The sequence below is a fragment of the Salvelinus sp. IW2-2015 genome, linkage group LG25, assembly GCF_002910315.2.
Source record: "Salvelinus sp. IW2-2015 linkage group LG25, ASM291031v2, whole genome shotgun sequence".
Taxonomy (NCBI): domain Eukaryota; kingdom Metazoa; phylum Chordata; class Actinopteri; order Salmoniformes; family Salmonidae; genus Salvelinus; species Salvelinus sp. IW2-2015.
The window spans coordinates 9,701,925-9,724,531 of NC_036865.1; the positions used below are offsets into that span (position 1 = coordinate 9,701,925).

The 22,607-nt window shown below is 42.6% G+C and overlaps 1 protein-coding gene across 3 annotated transcripts in view; it reads left to right on the top strand.

Moving 5' to 3' along the window:
* Positions 1-2,134: 2,134 nt before the first annotated feature.
* Positions 2,135-22,607, top strand: part of LOC111951639 (synapse differentiation-inducing gene protein 1) — a 71,745-nt gene continuing 51,272 nt past the window's right edge. Inside the window, exons 1-2 of one of the 3 annotated variants that reach the window (XM_023969846.2) lie at positions 10,000-10,052; positions 10,279-10,485. The gene's annotated coding sequence lies outside the window, so the exon portion shown is untranslated. Of the gene's footprint in view, positions 2,196-9,999; positions 10,486-22,607 lie in introns of those variants that run through there. The other 2 variants (XM_070434891.1, XM_023969845.2) reach the window with 2 other exon arrangements.

Sequence of the window (22,607 nt, forward strand, 5' to 3'; positions counted from 1 at the left end):
TACATAATATGACATTTGTAATGTCTTTATTATTTTGGAACTTCTGTGACTGTAATGTTTACTGTTCATTTTTATTGTTTGTTTCACTTTTGTGTATTATCTACTTCACTTGCTTTGGCAATGTTAACATATGTTTCCCATGCCAATAAAGCCACTTGAATTTAATTGTATTGACATACAAATGGTATCCACGATTTCATCAGTTGGTCAGTTGGTTATCTGGAGTACTTCTCCTGTCTTATCCGTGTCCTGTGTGAATTTAAGTATGCTCTCTCTAATTCTCTCCTTCTCTCTTTCTTTCACTCTCTCGGAGGACCTGAGCCCTAGGACCATGCGTCAGGACTACCGGCGATGATGACTCCTTGCTGTCCCCAGTCCACCTGCCTTGCTGCTGTTCCAGTTTCAACTGTTCTGCCTTCGGCTAGGAACCCTGACCTGTCCACCGGACGTGCTACCTGTCCCAGACCTGCTGTTTTCAACTCTCTAGAGACCGCAGGAGCGTAGAGATACTCTTAATGATCGGCTATGAAAAGCCAACTGACATTTACTCCTGATTATTATTTGACCATGCTGGTCATTTATGAACAATTTGAACATCTTGGCCATGTTCTGTTATAATCTCCACCCGGCACAGCCAGAAGAGGACTGGCCACTCCCCATAGCCTGGTTCCTCTCTAGGTTCTTCCTAGGTTTTGGCCTTTCTAGGGAGTTTTTCCTAGCCACCGTGCTTCTACACCTGCATTGCTTGCTGTTTGGGGTTTTAGGCTGGGTTTCTGTACAGCACTTCGAGATATTAGCTGATGTACGAAGGGCTATATAAAATAAACTTGATTGTTTTATTTGATTTCATCTGACTCTGGGGAAGTAGATAAAGGGCATCATTGCCAAAATCCCAAAGTGTCCCTTTAAATAGAAAATATCATACAACTGTCTCCCATTCTTTTACTTTTAGATTTGTGTGTATTGTTGTGAATTGTTAGATACTACTGCACTGTTGGAGCAAGAAAACAAGCATTTCGCTACACACGTATAACATCAGCTAAATATGTGTATGTGACCAATAAAATTTGATTTGATGTGCACAAATAGAGCAAGCGAAAGCACTGTCCTCATACACAAAATGTTCTTAATGTTTTCAGTGGTTATGTGGTGGTACTTCGTGCCTACAGATTTCTTCTCCCTCACTATGCTGCTGCACACACTGGGCTCCAGGCTGTGCTCGGCTGGGCTCCAGTGCTAGTGCACATGTATTAATGGCTCCTGAAACCGGAAATAGCAAATGTCAGCCCCACAAATTGGTGTATGCAACCATGAGTAGATTAAATTGAAAACAATGGTCGGCCATCTTGGAGGCTGTCTCTAGTTCTTATTAAAGCTCAATGTTCCAAACCTGGACCTGCAGTACATCAACCCTTATTATTTGTTTGACGTGTAGCCTACACCTGGGGGCAGCATTGGATTATTTGATAGGAGAAACAACAGCGAGGTAGAGACCGAGGACAATCATTCTTCAACATTCACAACATTAAATTGTCTTATTTGTGAGTCATATACAATTCAGTATAGGATTTACCTATAGTACCAGATGGGTTACTAAACCATAGTTTATTGTAAAACTTTGATATTGTAATCCCTTTGAAATATGGCATAAAATCCCTATTTCAGCACAAAAATATGTTGAAATAACAGGCATTCTTTAGGACCATGGGGGTGAACTGTTCCATTTGATTGGTACCTCACACTCACCCAGCACTAGATTGATAGGGGTAAGGTCTGAAATGCTGCTATTTGACACTTTTACACACAAAGCACAGTGCAGTTCCTTCACTTCACAAGTAAGAACTGTGGTAGCTGTAGCCGTGGTGTGTGTCTGTCTGTCTGTATGCTGCACGTGTTCCCCGCTGTATTCATCCCATCTGAGCAGAAGATAGAATGCAACACCCCCTTTGCAGGCACACAAAATACAAATGTCATTGATGTTTTTCTTCAGGGTGGACATCGGACTATTGAGGCTTTGGCTAAACACTTTTTGTTAGACTAGGTGGAGACGGAGTCCTGGATAGATTTATATGGGATAGCCTGTAGAGAATTCCTACTGTAAGGAAGGATCGCTGACGGATTGTTAAACCCTCGTCCACTTATGTTTCCGACGGGATCTAGTCTACTCGCCGCAGAACGCGCTTTCACGTTGGAAGGTAAGTTTGTGTGAATGTCTTGCCAGTCAGATCACGAACTTGCAGGTTACAGCAACAATTGATTGCACCAAGATGACACCAACGCATAACCGAATAACACTGTCTTCGTAAATTATTCGCAATGCAAATAGTGTATCGTACATTTGTCAAGTTTTCTAGAAGAGACTGCGAGAAACACAAGCAAGCTAATAAATGTTATTTTCAGTGATTCGTTTTGGGTGATTCTGGTGAATTATAAAACGATAAAGGGTATGCATGTAGACTACTAGTTAATTTTTTTTATATATATATATATATATATATATATGTGTCACTAACAACATTGCCGCATCTCCGCGTGGCCATTGGGCCATAGCTATAAGGCAATTTTTTCTTTCTTTCTAGAGTGAGCTGTTTGGAACTGTTCCGTACTCATTACAAACACGGTAAATAAAGGACTTGAATGAAAGCTCCATGGAACACTCCTCCGTTCACCCGGAGACTTCGTGCAATTATTTTGATCCGCCGCTGACCACGTTTTAGCCTACTTCTCTGTTTACATTGTGTCATAGGTAGGCTATGAATTACAGTGTAGGCCAGGGCTCTTCGACCCTGTTCCTGGAGAGCTACCGTCCTGTAGGTTTTCGCTCCAACCCGAATCTAGCACGCTTGAATCAGGTTAGTTCAGCGTTTTCCAAAACTCTGTGCTGGAGACCCCAAGGGGTGCACGTTTGGGGTTTTGCCCAAGTACTACACAGTTGATTCAAATAATAAAAGCTTGATGATTATTTGAATCAGCTTAGTAGTGCTACGGCAAAACAAAATGCGCACCGAGTTTGGGAAACGTTGGTTAGTTAAGTCTGGGTTGGATTGAAAACCTACAGGAGGGTAACTCTTCAGGGACAGGGTTGGAGAGCCCTGCCCTACACTGTAATTCATTAAACTGAACTGGATTCCTTTACTTTACCAGAATTGCAATCCAGGCATGCACCTTTTATGGAATTAAAATTCTAGGAAATTGGGCAACCCGTAGGCGCGTTATGTTACCCGTTGCACACAACCCACAAACTAAGAGTGCATTCAGAAAGTGTTAGACCGCTTTCCTTTTTTTTCAAATATTTTTTTACATTACAGCCTTATTCTAAATAGATTCAATTATTTTCTTCCCTCAATATACACACAATACCCCATAACGACAGCGAAAACAGGTTTTTAGAAATTTTAGCAAATGTATTTGTTTATATTTTGAATATGTTATTTACGGAAGTATTCAGACCCATTGCAATGAGACTCGACATTGTGCTCATGTAACAGTATAACTTTAGTCCGTCCTCGCCCCCGACCCGGCGCCGAACCAGGGACCCTCTGCACACATCAACAACAGATCACCCACGAAGCATCGTTACCCATCGCTCCACAAAAGCCGCGGCCCTTGCAGAGCAAGGGGAACCACTACTTCAAGGTCTCAGAGCAAGTGACGTCACCGATTGAAAGGCTATTAGCGCGCACCACGCTAACTAGTTAGCCATTTCACATCTGTTACACTCAGGTGCATCCTGTTTACACTGATAATCCTTTAGACGTGTCTACTTGGATTGGAGTCCACCTGTGGTAATTTCAATTGATTGGACATGATTTAGAAAGGCACACACCTATCTATATAAGGTTCCACTGTTGACAGTGCATGTCAGAGCAAAAAACCAAGCCATGAGGTTGAAGGAATTGTCCGTAGAGATCCAAGGGACCGGATTGTGTCGAGGTACAGATCAGCAGAAGGGTACCAAAAAATATTTCTGCAGCATTGAAATTCCCCAAGACAAGTCCCCCATAATTCTTAAATGGAAGAAGTTTGGAACCACCAAGATCGTTCCTAGAGCTGGCCCCGGGCAAATGAGCAATCGAGGGAAAGGGCCTTGGTCAGGGAGGTGACCAAAAAAACCGCAAATGGTCACTCTGAACAGAGCTCCAGAGTTCCTCTGTGGAATGAGAACTTTCCAGAAGGGACAACCATCTTCTGCAGCATCCAACAATCAGGGCCTGGTCTGATTGAAACCAAGATTAAGCTATTTGGCCTGAATGTCAGGCGTCACGTCTGGGAGGAAAACCTGCACCATCCCTACAGTGAAGCGTGGTGGTGGCAGCATCATGTTGTGGGGGATGGTTTTTTAGGTGGCAGGGTCTGGGAGACTAGTCGGATCGAAGGAAAAGAATGAAATGGAGCAAACTCACAGAAAGATCCTGCATGGAAAACCTGCTCAGGAAAACTCAGGATCTGGGGCGAAGGTTCACCATCCAACATGCGACCCTAAGAATACAGCCAAACACGCAGGAGTGACTTTGGGCACGTCTTTGAATGTCCTTTTTTTTTTTTTTTTTTTGAGTGGCCCAGCCAGGAGCTCGGACTTGAACCCGATCGAACATCTCTTGGAGGGACCTGAAAATAGCTGTGGCAGCGACGCCTCCCATCCACCTGACAGAGCTTGAGTGGATCTGCAAAGAAGAATGGGAGAAACTTCCCAAATATGGTGTGCAAAGCTTTGTAGTGTCATACCAAGAAGACTCAAGGCTGTAATCGTTGCCAAAGGTGCTTTCAATAAAGTTCTGGGTCTAAATATTACACTATCAGTTCAAAAGTTGGGGTCAATTAGAATTCTCTTGGTTTTTTAAGAAAAGCCAAATCAATTGTCTAAAAATACATCAAATTGATAAGAGTACAGTGTAGACATTGTTATTTTATGGAATATTCTGAAATGGTACTCAATAAAGTGATGTAGGCAATGCTATTAGGTAGCAGGGCCCATTATCAGCAACGGCCATCACTCCTGTGTTCCTATGGCATGTTGTGTTTAGCTGATCCAAGTTTATCATTTTAAAAGAGGCTAATTGATCATTAGAAAGCCCCTTTTGCAATTATGTTAAACGGCTGAAAACTGTTGTGCTCATTCAATAGAAGAAATAACTGGCCTTCTTTAGACTAGTTGAGTATCTTGGAGCATCAGCGTTTGTGGGTTTTGATTACAGGCCTAAAATGGTCCAGAAACAAAGATCTTTCTTTTGAAACTCATCAAGTTATTCTTTGTTCTGAGAAATGAAGGGCTTTTCCATGTAGAAAATGCTAAGAAACTGAAGATCTCGTACAAACGCTGTGTACTTACTCCCTTCACAGTACAGCGCAAACTGTCTCTAACCAGAAAAGGAGTGGGAGGCCCCCGGTGCACAACTGAGCAAGTGGCAAGTACATTAGAGGTCTAGTTTGAAAACAGAAGCCTCACAAAGTTCTCAACTGGCAGCTTCATTATATCGTGCCTGCCCAAATTCCCATCCAACCTGACAGCTTGAGAGGATCAGCAAATACAGGTGTTGCCAGCTTGTGCGTCGTTACCCAACAAGACTCGATGCTGGTAAATCATGCCAAAAGGGCAGAGTAGTAAAGGGTCTGAATACTTATGTAATTGTAATATTTCCATTTTTTGTTTATAATTTAGCAAACATTTCTAAACTTTATTGGTGTAGATTGATTGGGGGGGACAAATTTAATCAATTTTTAGAATAAGGCTGTATCGTAACAAAAGTTGGAAAAATGTCAAGGGGTCTGAATACTTTCCCGAAATGCACTGTATATTGCTTTCATGGAAGTTAGGATAGGCACTATCAGTCGACAACTTAAACACTCATTTTAAAACATAAACGTTTATCTGGCCTGATTGATCTTCCTTCCATTTGTCATCCTCTTGTACCAATATGTGATTACCGTTGTTGTTAGGTGACGTTGTCGTTCAGATTTAGGCTATAGCCCCAGTTCCACTGCATTTTTTTCATTTCCCCTCTAATAGGGACTGAAAAGTGCGGTAAGAGCTTGCAGAGACGCAACACCTGTTTCTGAAAAAAAGCCATGCGAAATTGATTAACATGACATAGGCAGGACTATGCCTAACAACTGACTATAATGATTTCCTGGGTTTCCAAAACCTACTGAAATTCATATTTTACAACTTTCATATTCTTTCATGGAATCCGACCTCCAACAAAAACTGTCATTGGAGCTTTAGGTGAAATATATAAAAATAAAAAAAGTTTTACATTGTATTTTAGTGTTGAGGTGGACTGATTGTCACTTCACATTCTCACTTCATTGATTTTAGATTCTTGTCAAGATGGAGCTATAGTCCCTTTCAAAGTGGCCAATCTATACTGAACAAAAATATAACGCAATAAATTCATTATGCTAATCTATGGATTTTTCACCTGACTGGAATGCATACAGTATATGCATCGTTCGTTCACAGATGCCTTTAAAAACAAAAAGGCCATGGATCAGAAGACCCAGTCAGTATCTGGTATGATATGACACCATTTGCCTCATGCAGCGCGATACATCTCCATTGCCATAGAGTTGAATTGTGGAATGTTGTCCCACTCTTCTTCAATGGCTGTGCGAAGTGGCTGGATATTGGCAGGAAACTGGGAACATGCTGTCGTACACGCCAGTCAAAGGCATCCCATACATGCTCAATGGGTGAACATGTCTGTTGTGAGTATGCAGGCCATGGAAGAACTGGGACATTTTCAGCTTCCAGGAAATGTGTACACGATTCCTTTTCGGGAATGAGGGGCCTGCATTATTCACTCTACTTCCGGCGCCGACCGAGATGGCCGCTCGCACAAGCATTTCGCTACACTCGCATTAACATCTGTCTAACTATGATGACAAATACAATTTGATTTAATTTTATCATGCCATAATATGAGGCGGATGGAGGCGGATAAATGGCACAACAATGGGCCTCAGGATCTTGTCACGGTATCTCCGTGCATTTCAAATTGTGACGACCCCCCACTCTGTCTGCTGTATTCTTCTCTTTGCTCTTGTTTTACTTATTAGGATGTTCGGCGGGAGAGCTGGGTGAGTCGTCAGCGACATGGGGACACACCTCTGGGCTCGGGTGTGTCCCGGGATAAATACACCTTTCCCATTCGATTGGAGAGGAGATCTCTCCATGCAGACACACTGTTCAGATTTTGGTTGCCATTTTTGTGGCTGTTTTACTTTGGCACCTTTCAACACCCATCATTAATCACATTTTTATGTATGCAACCGTTATTCCTTATCTCCACGTGTCTCCCTTTTTGTTTACGGACTTCGAGCCGGTTCGTGACAGTGGGGGCTCATCCGGGATCTCGAAGGTATTGTGTTTGGAAAAACGTGGAGTTAATGTTTGAGATATCTTCTGTGTGCTTTGTTTGCATCTTTTGTTACAGCTTTTTTGAGTTTAATGTTTGGTGCTCTCTACTACGTTGCCTTTGTTGTTTGGTTAACTTGAATTGCGGTTGATAGTTGGTTGTGTGCTGCATTGGAGAGAGTACATTTGGTTAGTTTCCAGGCCCCTACCAGCTGGAGACTCTTGCTCTACTCGCTGTTGGGACAGTGGTCAGAGGAAGTGAGATACAATCGGCTGTGTACCTCAGTCTGAGATTTGGGTAGGGTAGTGACACTTGCTACCTGGAGCTATAGCCTTCTTTTTCCCCTGTAGGCTTAGCAACGGAATACGTTGGGCATGGTTTCACTAATGGAATACGTGGGATGGTTATTTTGTTTTGTTATTTTGTGTGGTTGTCCGTTTGAACTGAGCGCATTTGTCTCGGGGGCACATCCGTGGCTTGGAGGAATCTTGCCAGCGTGCTGTTTTTTTTTTTTTTTTTTTTTACCTTGCCAGCGGGCTACAGTGCGTAATTTACCCACCGCAAATCCGCACGAAGATAAGGTTGAGTTATTGTGGGTTGGGGAAATCTGCCATATATATCTCTATCTCTCTTCTTGGTGCCCAGTGTGATTTGTCCATTTCTCTTGTTTGTGGGTCCTGTCTGGTGTGCTCAGCAAGGGAAGAGCGGATGTTTTTTGTTTTGTTGTATTTACTTGTGATTATGGCGTCTAATGTAGACCGAGTTCATTCGCTTTCCATCAGAGAAACTGTTTTGAAATATGTACTAAAGACAGCTGTTGAAGATCGCTGAACACTACAAGATTGAAATTAGTGATAAATGGTCAAAATAATTCTGTTATGTTGATATGAAAGCCAATCTGAATTGAGAGTGGTATTTCTTGAAGTTAACACTGGGGCAGCCCTCTGCGAGGACTCGCCAACCTCCCGCCAGCCGTCTCCCCGTTTTCGTTTACAATGGCCGCCCATCTGTGTAGACTTAGTGGTCTGTCTTTTGAACAACAAGAAGGAACTGCTTCCGTTTACAAACTAGAGGCATGATCATGTAAAGTATAAAAAGGAATTGGGCAATTTACCACAGGATTTGAGCGATTGCCAAAAAATCAAGTTGCAACAAGAGCGCTACAGTTGGTTAGTAAGGAAAAGCTCTCGGGAGAGTTCTCTGGGAAGGTTGACCCAGATTTACCTAGGGGTTTGCTCCTCTCTCGGTCAATGCCCCTGACTCATTTGGGATTTGTTGGAAACTTAAGGTTGTTGCCAAAATTTTATGAGAAGGACCCTGAGACGTTCTTTTGTTTGGACTTATTGCTGACGCGCTCTCTCGTGCGCCCTGTTTCTGTATGTCTACTACTGACATTGTTTCTTTGTTTGGTATCTCATGGGTGACTGGAGGGCATTTTAGAGAGAAACCCAACAAGTGAAAAGAAAAGCATGAAAAACAGAGGGACAGTATTTCAGCATGGCCTCGGGACTTAGTCCTTGTCTATCCCTGCTGTCATTCAGTCTGTCAGCATGATCTACATATTAACCCTCTTTCCTATCACAACAGTACTGACCTACTGTCCGGGGCTCATGTCTAGCCAGCTAAGCTGTCAGCAGGTACCTACCGTGCTTCTACACCTGCATTGCTTGCTGTTTGGGGTTTTAGGCTGGGTTTCTGTACAGCACTTCGAGATATTAGCTGATGTACGAAGGGCTATATAAAATAAACTTGATTGTTTTATTTGATTTCATCTGACTCTGGGGAAGTAGATAAAGGGCATCATTGCCAAAATCCCAAAGTGTCCCTTTAAATAGAAAATATCATACAACTGTCTCCCATTCTTTTACTTTTAGATTTGTGTGTATTGTTGTGAATTGTTAGATACTACTGCACTGTTGGAGCAAGGAAAACAAGCATTTCGCTACACACGTAATAACATCAGCTAAATATGTGTATGTGACCAATAAAATTTGATTTGATGTGCACAAATAGAGCAAGCGAAAGCACTGTCCTCATACACAAAATGTTCTTAATGTTTTCAGTGGTTATGTGGTGGTACTTCGTGCCTACAGATTTCTTCTCCCTCACTATGCTGCTGCACACACTGGGCTCCAGGCTGTGCTCGGCTGGGCTCCAGTGCTAGTGCACATGTATTAATGGGCTCCTGAAACCGGAAATAGCAAGATGTCAGCCCCCACAAATTGGTGTATGCAACCATGAGTAGATTAAATTGAAAACAATGGTCGGCCATCTTGGAGGCTGTCTCTAGTTCTTATTAAAGCTCAATGTTCCAAACCTGGGACCTGCAGTACATCAACCCTTATTATTTGTTTGACGTGTAGCCTACACCTGGGGGCAGCATTGGATTATTTGATAGGAGAAACAACAGGGAGGTAGAGACCGAGGTCAATCATTCTTCAACATTCACAACATTAAATTGTCTTATTTGTGAGTCAATATACAATTCAGTATAGGATTTACCTATAGTACCAGATGGGTTACTAAACCATAGTTTATTGTAAAKCTTTGATATTGTAATCCCTTTGAAATATGGCATAAAATCCCTATTTCAGCACAAAAAATATGTTGAAATAACAGGCATTCTTTAGGACCATGGGGTGAACTGTTCCATTTGATTGGTACCTTCACACTCACCCAGCACTAGATTGATAGKGGGTAAGGTCTGAAATGCTGCTATTTGACACTTTTACACACAAAGCACAGTGCAGCTGCCTTCACTTCACAAGTAAGAACTGTGGTAGCTGTAGCCGGTGGTGTGTGTCTGTCTGTCTGTATGCTGCACGTGTTCCCCGCTGTATTCATCCCATCTGAGCAGAAGATAGAATGCAACACCCCCTTTGCAGGCACACAAAATACAAATGTCATTGATYTTTTTCTTCAGGGTGGACATCGGACTATTGAGGCTTTGGCTAAACACTTTTTGTTAGACTAGGTGGAGACGGAGTCCTGGATAGATTTATATGGGATAGCCTGTAGAGAATTCCTACTGRAAGGGAAGGATCGCTGACGGATTGTTAAACCCTCGGTCCACTTATGTTTCCGACGGGATCTAGTCTACTCGCCGCAGAACGCGCTTTCACGTTGGAAGGTAAGTTTGTGTGAATGTCTTGCCAGTCAGATCACGAACTTGCAGGTTACAGCAACAATTGATTGCACCAAGATGACACCAGCGCATAACCGAATAACACTGTCTTCGTAAATTATTCGCAATACAAATAGTGTATCGTACATTTGTCAAGTTTTCTAGAAGAGACTGCGGAGAACACAAGCAAGCTAATAAATGTTATTTTCAGTGATTCGTTTTGGGTGATTCTGGTGAATTATAAAACGATAAAGGGTATGCATGTAGACTACTAGTTAAATTTTTTTTTTATATATATATATATATATATATATATATGTGTCACTAACAAACATTGCCGCATCTCCGCGTGGGCCATTGGGCCATAGCCTATAAGGCAATTTTTTCTTTCTTTCTAGAGTGAGCTGTTTGGGAACTGTTCCGTACTCATTACAAACACGGTAAATAAAGGACCTTGAATGACAGCTCCATGGACAACTCCTCCGTTCACCCGGAGACTTCGTGCAATTATTTTGATCCGCCGCTGACCACGTTTTAGCCTACTTCTCTGTTTACATTGTGTCATAGGTAGGCTATGAATTACAGTGTAGGCCAGGGCTCTTCGACCCTGTTCCTGGAGAGCTACCGTCCTGTAGGTTTWCGCTCCAACCCGAATCTAGCACGCTTGAATCAGGTTAGTTCAGCGTTTTCCAAACTCTGTGCTGGAGACCCCAAGGGGTGCACGTTTGGGGTTTTGCCCAAGTACTACACAGTTGATTCAAATAATAAAAGCTTGATGATTATTTGAATCAGCTTAGTAGTGCTACGGCAAAACAAAATGCGCACCGAGTTTGGGAAACGTTGGGTTAGTTAAGTCTGGGGTTGGATTGAAAACCTACAGGAGGGTAACTCTTCAGGGACAGGGTTGGAGAGCCCTGCCCTACACTGTAATTCATTAAACTGAACTGGATTCCTTTACTTTACCAGAATTGCAATCCAGMGCATGCACCTTTTATGGAATTAAAATTCTAGGAAATTGGGCAACCCGTAGGCGCGTTATGTTACCCGTTGCACACAACCCACAAACTAAGAGTGCATTCAGAAAGTGTTCAGACCGCTTTCCTTTTTTTAAATTTTTTAAATTTTATATATTTTTTTACATTACAGCCTTATTCTAAATAGATTCAATTATTTTCTTCCCTCAATATACACACAATACCTCATAACGACAGCGAAAACAGGTTTTTAGAAATTTTAGCAAATGTATTTGTTTATATTTTGAATATGTTATTTACGGAAGTATTCAGACCCATTGCAATGAGACTCGACATTGTGCTCATGTAACAGTATAACTTTAGTCCGTCCCCTCGCCSCGACCCGGGCGCYAACCAGGGACCCTCTGCACACATCAACAACAGTCACCCACGAAGCATCGTTACCCATCGCTCCACAAAAGCCGCGGCCCTTGCAGAGCAAGGGGAACCACTACTTCAAGGTCTCAGAGCAAGTGACGTCACCGATTGAAAGGCTATTAGCGCGCACCACCGCTAACTAGTTAGCCATTTCACATCTGTTACACTCAGGTGCATCCTGTTTACACTGATAATCCTTTAGACGTGTCTACTTGATTGGAGTCCACCTGTGGTAATTTCAATTGATTGGACATGATTTAGAAAGGCACACACCTATCTATATAAGGTTCCACTGTTGACAGTGCATGTCAGAGCAAAAACCAAGCCATGAGGTTGAAGGAATTGTCCGTAGAGATCCAAGACKGGATTGTGTCGAGGTACAGATCAGAGGAAGGGTACCAAAAATATTTCTGCAGCATTGAAAGTCCCCAAGACAAGTCCCCCATAATTCTTAAATGGAAGAAGTTTGGAACCACCAAGACTCTTCCTAGAGCTGGCCGCCGGGTCAAACTGAGCAATCGAGGGAGAAGGGCCTTGGTCAGGGAGGTGACCAAAAACCCAATGGTCACTCTGACAGAGCTCCAGAGTTCCTCTGTGGAGATGAGAACTTTCCAGAAGGACAACCATCTCTGCAGCACTCCAACAATCAGGCRTGGTCTGATGAAACCAAGATTAAGCTATTTGGCCTGAATGTCAGGCGTCACGTCTGGAGGAAACCTGGCACCATCCCTACAGTGAAGCGTGGTGGTGGCAGCATCATGTTGTGGGGATGTTTTTTAGTGGCAGGGTCTGGGAGACTAGTCAGGATCGAAGGAAAGATGAATGGAGCAAACTACAGAAAGATCCTTGATGGAAAACCTGCTCAGGAACTCAGAKTGGGGCGAAGGTTCACCATCCAACATGCGACCCTAAGAATACAGCCAAGACAACGCAGGAGTGACTTTGGGACACGTCTTTGAATGTCCTTGAGTGYCCCAGCCAGAGCTCGGACTTGAACCCGATCGAACATCTCTGGAGGGACCTGAAAATAGCTGTGCAGCGACGCTCCCCATCCAACCTGACAGAGCTTGAGTGGATCTGCAGAGAAGAATGGGAGAAACTTCCCAAATATGGGTGTGCAAAGCTTGTAGTGTCATACCCAAGAAGACTCAAGGCTGTAATCGTTGCCAAAGGTGCTTCAATAAAGTTCTGGGTCTAAATACTTACACTACAGTTCAAAAGTTTGGGGTCAATTAGATATTTCCTTGTTTTTTAAAGAAAAGCAAATCAAATTGTCTATTAAAATAACATCAAATTGATAAGAAGTACAGTGTAGACATTGTTAATTTTTATGGAATATCTACATAGGTGTGCAGAGGCCCATTATCAGCAACCATCACTCCTGTGTTCCTATGGCATGTTGTGTTAGCTGATCCAAGTTTATCATTTTAAAAGGCTAATTGATCATTAGAAAGCCCTTTTGCAATTATGTTAACACGGCTGAAAACTGTTGTGCTCATTAAAGAAGAAATAAACTGGCCTTCTTTAGACTAGTTGAGTATCTGGAGCATCAGCGTTTGTGGGTTTGATTACAGGCCTAAAATGTCCAGAAACAAAGATCTTTCTTTTGAAACTCATCAGTCTATTCTTGTTCTGAGAAATGAAGGCTTTTCCATGTGAGAAATTGCTAAGAAACTGAAGATCTCGTACAACGCTGTGTACTACTCCCTTCACAGTACAGCGCAAACTGMCTCTAACCAGAAAAAGGAGTGGGAGGCCCCGGTGCACAACTGAGCAAGTGGACAAGTACATTAGAGTGTCTAGTTTGAGAAACAGAAGCCTCACAAGTCCTCAACTGGCAGCTTCATTATATCGTGCCTGCAATTCCCATCCAACCTGACAGCTTGAGAGGATCAGCAAATACAGGTGTGCCAAGCTTGTGGCGTCGTACCCAACAAGACTCGATGCTGTAATCACTGCCAAAGGGGCAGAGTAAGTAAAGGGTCTGAATACTTATGTAAATGTAATATTTCATTTTTATGTTTTATAATTTAGCAAACATTTCTAAACCTGTTATTGTGTGTAGATTGATTGGGGGGGACAATTTAATCAATTTTAGAATAAGGCTGTATCGTAACAAAATGTGGAAAAAGTCAAGGGGTCTGAATACTTTCCCGAATGCACTGTATATTGCTTTCATGGGAAGTTAGGATAGCCTATCAGTCGACAACTTAACACTCATTTTAAAACATAAACGTTATCTGGCCTGATTGATTACTTCCTTCCCATTGTCATCTCTTGTAACCAATATGTGATACCGTTGTGTTAGGTGACGTTGTAACCGTTCAGATTTATAGGCTATAGCCCCCAGTTCCCACTGCATTTTTTTCATTGTTCCCCTCTAATCAGGGACTGAAAAGTGCYGTAAGAGCTGGCAGACGCAACACCTGTGAAAAAGCCATGCGAAAATGTGATTAACATGACATGGCAGGACTATAGCCTAACAACTGACTATAATGATTTCTGTCAAACCTACTGAAATTCATATTTTACAACTTCATATTCTTTACATGGAATCCGACCTCCAACAAAACTGTCATTGGACTTTAGGGGAAAATAATATAAAAAAAAAAGTTTACATTGTATTTTAGTGTTGAGAGGTGGGACTGATTGTCACTTCACATTCTCACTTCATTGATTTAGATTCTTGTCAAGATGGAGCTATAGTCCCTTTCAAAGTGGCCAATCTATACTGAACAAAAATATAACGCAAATAAATTCATTATGCCCTAATCTATGGATTTCACCTGACTGGGAATGCATACAGTATATGCATCTGTTGGTCACAGATGCCTTTAAAAAACAAAAAGGCATGGATCAGAAAACCAGTCAGTATCTGGTATGATATGACCACCATTTGCCTCATGCAGCGCGATACATCTCCATTGCATAYAGTTGATTGTGGAATGTTGTCCCACTCTTCTTCAATGGCTGTGCGAAGTGGCTGGATATTGGCAGAAACTGGAACATGCTGTCGTACACGCCAGTCAAGAGCATCCCATACATGCTCAATGGGTGACATGTCTGGTGAGTATGCAGGCCATGGAAGAACTGGGACATTTTCAGCTTCCAGGAAATGTGTACAGATCCTTTCGGGAATGAGGGGCCGTGCATTATCATCTACTTCCGGCGCCGACCGAGATGGCCGCCTCGCTTCGTACAAGCATTTCGCTACACTCGCATTAACATCTGCTAACTATGTGACAAATACAATTTGATTTAATTTTATCATGCCATAATATGAGGCGATGGAGGCGGATAAATGGCACAACAATGGGCCTCAGGATCTTGTCACGGTATCTCCGTGCATTCAAATTGTGACGACCCTCCCACTCTSTCTGCTGTATTCTTTCTCTTTGCTCTTGTTTTACTTATTAGGATGTTCGGCGGGAGGAGCTGGGTGAGTCGTCAGCGACATGGGGACACACCTGGGCTCGGGTGTGTCCCGGGATAAATACACCTCTTCCCCATTCATTGAGGAGACTCTCTCCATGCAGACACACTGTTAGATTTTGGTTATGGCATTTTTGTGGCTGTTTACTTTGGCACCTTTCAACACCCATCATAATCACATTTTATGTATGCAACCAGTCACTTACACTACTGATTACAGACTACACACACCATTGTCAATTGTATTCATGTTACCTCAGATAATAAATATATTTTTGTTATTCCTTATCTCCACGTTGTCTCCCTTTTTGTTACGGACTTCGAGCCGGTTCGTGACAAGTGGGGGCTCATCCGGGATCTCGAAGGTATTGTGTTTGTAGACGAGTTCATTCGCTTTCCATCAGAGGAACTGTTTGAATTATGTACTAAAGAACAGCTGTTGAAGATCGCTGAACACTACAAGATTGAAAAGCTGTTTCTTTAGTAGCAAGTGACGTACATCGTTGCAAAAGGCTATTAGCACAGTTTACTCTGGCGATACTCGACACCGAGTTAACTAGTAATGGAACATGTTTCAACATCTGTTACAACAATACCCTCAGTTGTGCCATCAGATTCTACACTGATAATCCTTTAGACGTGTCTTCTTGATGGAGTCCCACCTGTGGGTGGAAGATCCTCTGCCAACATTTGAGTATAGAGACACTGGATGTTAGCAGGGCACTCGCAACAGTCTCGTCTAAACTAACAATAGAGGATGTACACATGTTATGCACAGATGCAAGTGTCAGAGAGCATAAAGCGAAAGGTACATGAAGGTATGAATAAGAGATTTAGTCGTTATATGATAGTGTAGCGCTCAAAAGTCGCAAGGTTGTATCGAATAGAGAGATACAATAGATCAGGGAGGGTGTATGAGGTGCTACCAAGACAATATTCATGCTGCGTGAATTGATAGGAGCTGGTCCTTGCCCTACGATCAAGTCCTGCTGTAAATTCTATAAATTGGAGAGAAGTGGGTGTTGAAAGGTGCAAGATAAACAGCGACGAGAAATGCCATAACCGAAAATCCTTAAACGTGTGTCGTGCATGGAAGGAGAGTGCTCCTCAATGAATGGGGAAGAGGTGTATTTATTGGGGAACCACCAAGACTCTTCCTAGAGCTGGCCGCGGGTCCAAATGAGCCCTCGAGGGAGAAGGGCTTGGCTCGCAGGGAGGTGAGACAACGCGAAGACATCACGGATAGATGTTGCGTCCATGTTGTGCACGAGTCAGTTCCCTCTCAGTGGTAGATCGTGACACTCTTCCACGAAGAGCCGAGAACATACATTAATCTCATAGGACAGACACTCCAAAATGAGCAGAGCTTGGGTCTAGAGATAGAATAACCCAAAGATGTCAAGAGAGAGATGCGTGATGTATGGGGTTACAGTGTCACAGAGCTGTTCGAAAGAATGCACTGGAGGAAGGCACGTGTGAACCGCGTGACAAGAACCTCGTAGGCACGTGGACAAGCGTGGTGGTGGCAGCGATTGCATGTCTCGTTTATCCGGGCCATCTGCTCTATTATTTAGTGTAGGCTGTGTGAGTGAGAATCTCACATATCAAAGTTTCGATGGATTCTTGGATGCAAGCAAATGAAGTAATATGCGGAGCGAATGTTAACTGCGAACAGTAAGTAGAGTCGCATATTGTGCTTGTGAGGACAGAAGCAGCAGCGGCGCCCTATGCGGAACTCCGGTAGGGAATGGGGCGGTTCACCGCCATCCAACATGCGCGACCGGAAGTAGAACTTGATAAATGAATACAGGACGGAACGACCTCTATCCGACACGCAGGAGAGATTGATGTCTAATTTCCATGTGAGGAGGAACACAGTGTTTGATGTCTCCTCTGTCAGAGGTTTTGTTTCCAGCTTATGATGGCTCTTGGGGTACCTTGCAAACTCTCTTTTTGTTATTCTGACATCCTCATTGGATGGGGACGGGTGGAGGAAGACTCACGCCTGCTGCAGCGACGCTCGCCCCTCGGGGCCCAATCAACACTAGAGCAGAGCTTAGAGTGGAATCTATTTGACAGAGAAAGAATGGGACAGAGACATCGTCATCCCATATGAGCATGTCTGGGGAGGTGCTTGTGACAATGTGCTGTGTGTAACGACGATGGCAATAGTATCGCAGTATTGATGGCACTCACAAATGAGGTCTTGGTCAATGCGGGTCCTGCTCTAAACAGCCGTGTGTGTTCAGAAAATAGAGTGGGACAAGTTTTTGTGGTCTAATCCATACATCTACATACAGTCTCTTCTAGATGCAAAATGTGGATGATGTGCTTCGACAGCTAAGCATGAGGTTGTCCTAATTATGGTGGGATATAACTATCAATTGGATAAGATAAATAGCTCTAGATCTGTAGACTCTTGGGGATATATTCTGGATATAAATTCCTCTTTTATGGGAGCATCTTTACATGTTTGGTTTGGAATAGGCAAGAGGTGCTGTGCAACTTATACAGATGCAACTAACTCTCTGATCATTGCATTCCAGCTCTGGCTGGTTGCTGCTTATGATGCCATATGTTTTGGAGTGTGTTGATGATGGATCTGCACAATTTGATTTTATGCGTTATATTCCTCTTTCATGTTTTTAAACGGTGACTTAATAGCTTGATCATTTGGAAAAGAAGGACTCATTTTATTGCTATTATCGCTTGAACAAGACTCGTGGACTGAAATCGGAAAATGTTGTGGTCGGTACCATTTTAAAGACAGGAATTCAACACTGGGCTCCTTCTCATCATTAAGACATTAGCATTGTGAAGTAAATTCTTTGGTTGGATATTTATATTATTCTTACCCTCAGTAGTCAATGACAGTTTTGTTGGAGGTCGGATTTGGTTCGCAGGTTGTTACTATGAAGGGTATGATGTACAGTGTTAAATATCGTAATATATGGTTCAGGATAGAGATTTGACGCATGTATATACTTTATTCTGTTCGAAACTCATCAGTTCTATTCTTTTGTTAGGTTGTCTCTGTCTGCTTCTTGGTCATGGATATAATAGAAAGTGCTTTCCACACTATTTGGGATGGTTGTTATTTAGAAGGTTGTTGGAAGAACGTGTACATGGCGATAGCTTTTAGATACTAAGGTTTTGATAGTCCCTGATTAGAGTGGGAACACTTCAAAGAAATAAAGACGGCTGAGAGAACTGTGGGCTATAGCGTGCTATAATACCAAGAAAAAGGAGTTGTGAAGAGGCCCCGGTGGCATAATTTGACAGCGCTCAAACGTGGATAACAACCGGTTACATTGAGGTAAGATTACAGTGTTATCTAGGTGTTCTGAAGGAGAACTGCAAAGAGGAGGAACGGACGTATCTAACAGTTCTCATAAACTGGCGAACCGAGTTCATTATAACGTTCTTCTGGTTGCCTTTAGTAGAATATGTGTCTAATAGCCATCCTGACAGCTGTGAGAGGATTGCATGCGAAATAGAAGTGGTGGTGCTATAGCTTGTAGCTGCTATGACCACTATACCAAGACCATCGGATTTGTCGACTTCGGGAAGGTGGATTATATCAGACCCTTGACGCTTGTTTCTCAACAATTATTGGGTGGTCATAGAGTCGATTAGATAAAGCGGTCTGAATTATCTTATTGTATAAAATGTTATAGTACTTATCAAATTTTTATGTTTGTACCTGATTTAGCACAATTATCTATAAAATACTCACTGTGCTATCTGGATGTGATGCAAGGTTGATGTTTGTGCTGGTGAATCACAATTACATTAATAATTTTGTAAGATTATTAATATTAGTGCTAGTAATGTAAGTACAAATATTTGTGTGAAAACAGAAGTACATGGTATGAGAGATTTCGGACATCACTCTTGTGTGTCAGCGAGCTCTTACAGCGCATACGAGTCGCACGGTTGTAGGTTGACGTGTTAGCATAATGGGAAGTTTCAGAGATAAGCGTTGCTGATCGTCCCGTGCTCAATATCTGCTGATTAACACTCATTTTTCATACATAACACAATGTAATCGTTCAGTTGTTGTGGTGCCGTGGACATTTGGAATTGGACTATCGACTTCGCTCAATTGTTCGCATAGCGCTTCTGTAACCAATTATGTGATACGCCCGTTGGAGCTTGTGTTAGGTTGACGTTTGTGTAGGCTTCTGACTGTCTAGGTCAATAGAACAATTTTCTAGGTCTATGATACTGCCTGTTCCCCACACTTTGGTCATTGTGCATGGGGGTCCACTCCTTTTTTCCTGGTTAGAGCGCATTTTTAGTTTTTGAGATATGTGTTTACCCCTCTCATGATCAGGTGAAGGCGTAGTGGAAGTAAACAGATGCAGGTAACAGCAGAGCTGGGCAGATATGCGGAATCACCGTGTGGAGATAGCCTTTGCGAGTAAATTCTATTTGTGCATTACTTATGATCACTTGCGCAGACGCACTTATGAGAGCTAAGCACACTTGTACATATATTGATTCTTATGGATCAAACAGATTTACTGGGATAGATGTAGTCTATAATTAATGTTAACAAGACTTCATTTTATTTGTTTTTATCTGGGAATGACATGTACTTATCGCGACAAAACTGTCATTGGACCTTTAGCCGGGTGAAGAATAAATACTATAAAAAAACACACTTAATACGCATGGTAGTATTTTAGTGGGTTGAGAGGTGGGGCCTTGGCACATTGGAGTCTTACTTCAACTAGTTTACAAGATTCGCGCTCCAGTCTTTTACATTTTATATTCTTTTTGAATGAAGTTGCTACTACGAGTTCTTATAAGTTATATACTCGGAGCTCCGTAGTGGATAGACCTTTTCTAAATGTGTGCAAAGCGCTTTCTATAATAGATCTGAAAAAAATATTAGACCGCTAATATTAAAAATGATATTACATATATTGTGCGACTATCAAGTCTACTTAGAGCACTTTAACCTGACGTGGGAATGGCTATACAGTACACATAGGAGTGATGGTTGCTTGTGCTAGTTTGAGATTGGGCTCTGTCACACACTGAGGGATGCTCTTTAAAAAACAAAAAGGCATGGATCAGAAAACCAGTCAGTATCTGGTATGATATGACCACCATTTGCTCATGCAGCGCGATACATCTCCATTGCATAAAGTTGATTGTGGAATGTTGTCCCACTCTTCTTCAATGGCTGTGCGAAGTGGCTGGATATTGGCAGAAACTGGAACATGCTGTCGTACGCCAGTCAAGAGCATCCCATACATGCTCAATGGGTGACATGTCTGGTGAGTATGCAGGCCATGGAAGAACTGGGACATTTTCAGCTTCCAGGAAATGTGTACAGATCCTTTCGGGAATGAGGGGCCGTGCATTATCATCTTGTAAGATATATTCTTCCGGCCATAAAGCAATACAATGGAGACACCTGGATTCTTATCAAGGATTTGTGCACTGGCTTATTTTTGACTTATCGAGCTATTACATGACATTTTGCTCGCCTCCAAAAACTTTTGCACTGTAGTCGGTAGCATGTATAACTTATTATAGGCATACACCAAAACTTTATGTGTTCGAAATAGCCACACTTTTTGATTGGTTACAGATATTAAACTACGATTTGGAGCTCTTCTTGAGTGTATGACTAAAAGCTTATTGCTCAGAAAGGCGATCGCGACATGAGTTTGGAGAAAGTATATGTGCTACACATTCTTCTACAATTGCGCAGATCCATCATGCTCTCTCGGTCAAGTCGGTTGTTGGTGACATGGGGTGAATCGCGTCGCTGCAAGCTTTTTCAGGTCCGGTTCGTGCACAGATCTCGCATATCGAATCTGTGTGTCTGCACAGGTCTCGTGAGCTTCCTGGTGCGCTGTCATTCTTGTGTTCTCTTTGCTTCTTGTTTACTTATTAAGGGAATGTTGGAGGATTCGGGAGTAGCTCGGGATGAGTCGTAGACGCTGTTCACACAAGGGACATCTCTGGGTGGACATCACGCTTTGGCGGGCTGTGTCCTTCGATATAGGTTCGAAATGTTGGCACCTTGGTGTCACCATTCATAGGCTTGAGCGAGAATATCTCTGCTCCATGGGTCTCACGATCCACTGTTAGCAGGTTGGTTTATCGGCATCTATTGTGGATGCTTGTTCTATTGGCACTCGTTTCAGTAGACTAGCCCTCATATTCACATATAATCCATATTTTATGTACTGGGATCCCTAGACCAGTCAGTCTTACACTTACTCCAGTTGATCCGTATCGGACTACACACCTACAAAACATGTCATTGCCTATTAACACATGGATGCTGCGTTAGCACTCAGAATAATAAATCAGTACTTTTTTGCTATACTTTGGTTTATAGCTCGACGGTCTTCCGGCTTGTTGTGTTGTTACGAGGACTTCTGATCCTGCGGTTCGTGCCAAGAGTGCGTGACGCGCTCATCCTGGGAACTCATCTGTTAAGGAGGTATTGCCAATGAGTCGTTAATGTTTAGATTGCGAGTTTTTCATTTCAGTACGCCGTGCTTCATAAGGGGCAATCTGGTTTTGTTGTAATTATTTGGGTAAATGTAGAGAACAGCTCGTTTGGCATGGGAAAGGAATCGCTTGTGAAGTAACTACCCTCTGAAAGGTTCATCTATGTCAATACTTAAGCTGATAAATGTCAAAATAACGTTATAGTGATGGTTGATATTGAACAGCCTCATCTGATTTGAGAGTGGTTTCTGAAGTATGACATCACTCTGGGTGTGCACAGGGTTCCGGTATGCCACAGATGTGGACGTTCGCCACCTTGGTCTTCCCGCAGTATCCCTCGCTCCCCAGTTCGTTAGGCAATGGCTTGCCCATGCTGTTAGAACCTTAGTGTTTCTGGCGGAAGTCTTTTGAACAATCAGAAAGGAATTGGGGTGTTACATCGTTTACTAGGAATCGCATCATACCGGTAAAAGTAGTGAAAGGAATTTTGGGCATTTCGCAATTCAAGGGATATTGGAAGCGTGCTCAAAAACCATAGGCTCGGGAGAGTGGTTCTACAGTTGGTTAAGAGAGACGAGATAAGCTCTCAGGTGACGCAGTCTATTCTTTAGGGATTTCATAGGGTGGACCGGCAGATTTACGGTTAGGGGTGTTTTGTCCTCTCTTTCGGTCATTGGCCCCTTGGAATCATTTGATATATTGTTCTCTTTCTCCACTAGGTTGCATGGGGCATTATTTGTGGCGGTCTGGTCTTTGTTCTTTCCAACCACCCATCATTATTCCACATTTGTGACTTGGCATAACCACTCTTCATTACACCGTACT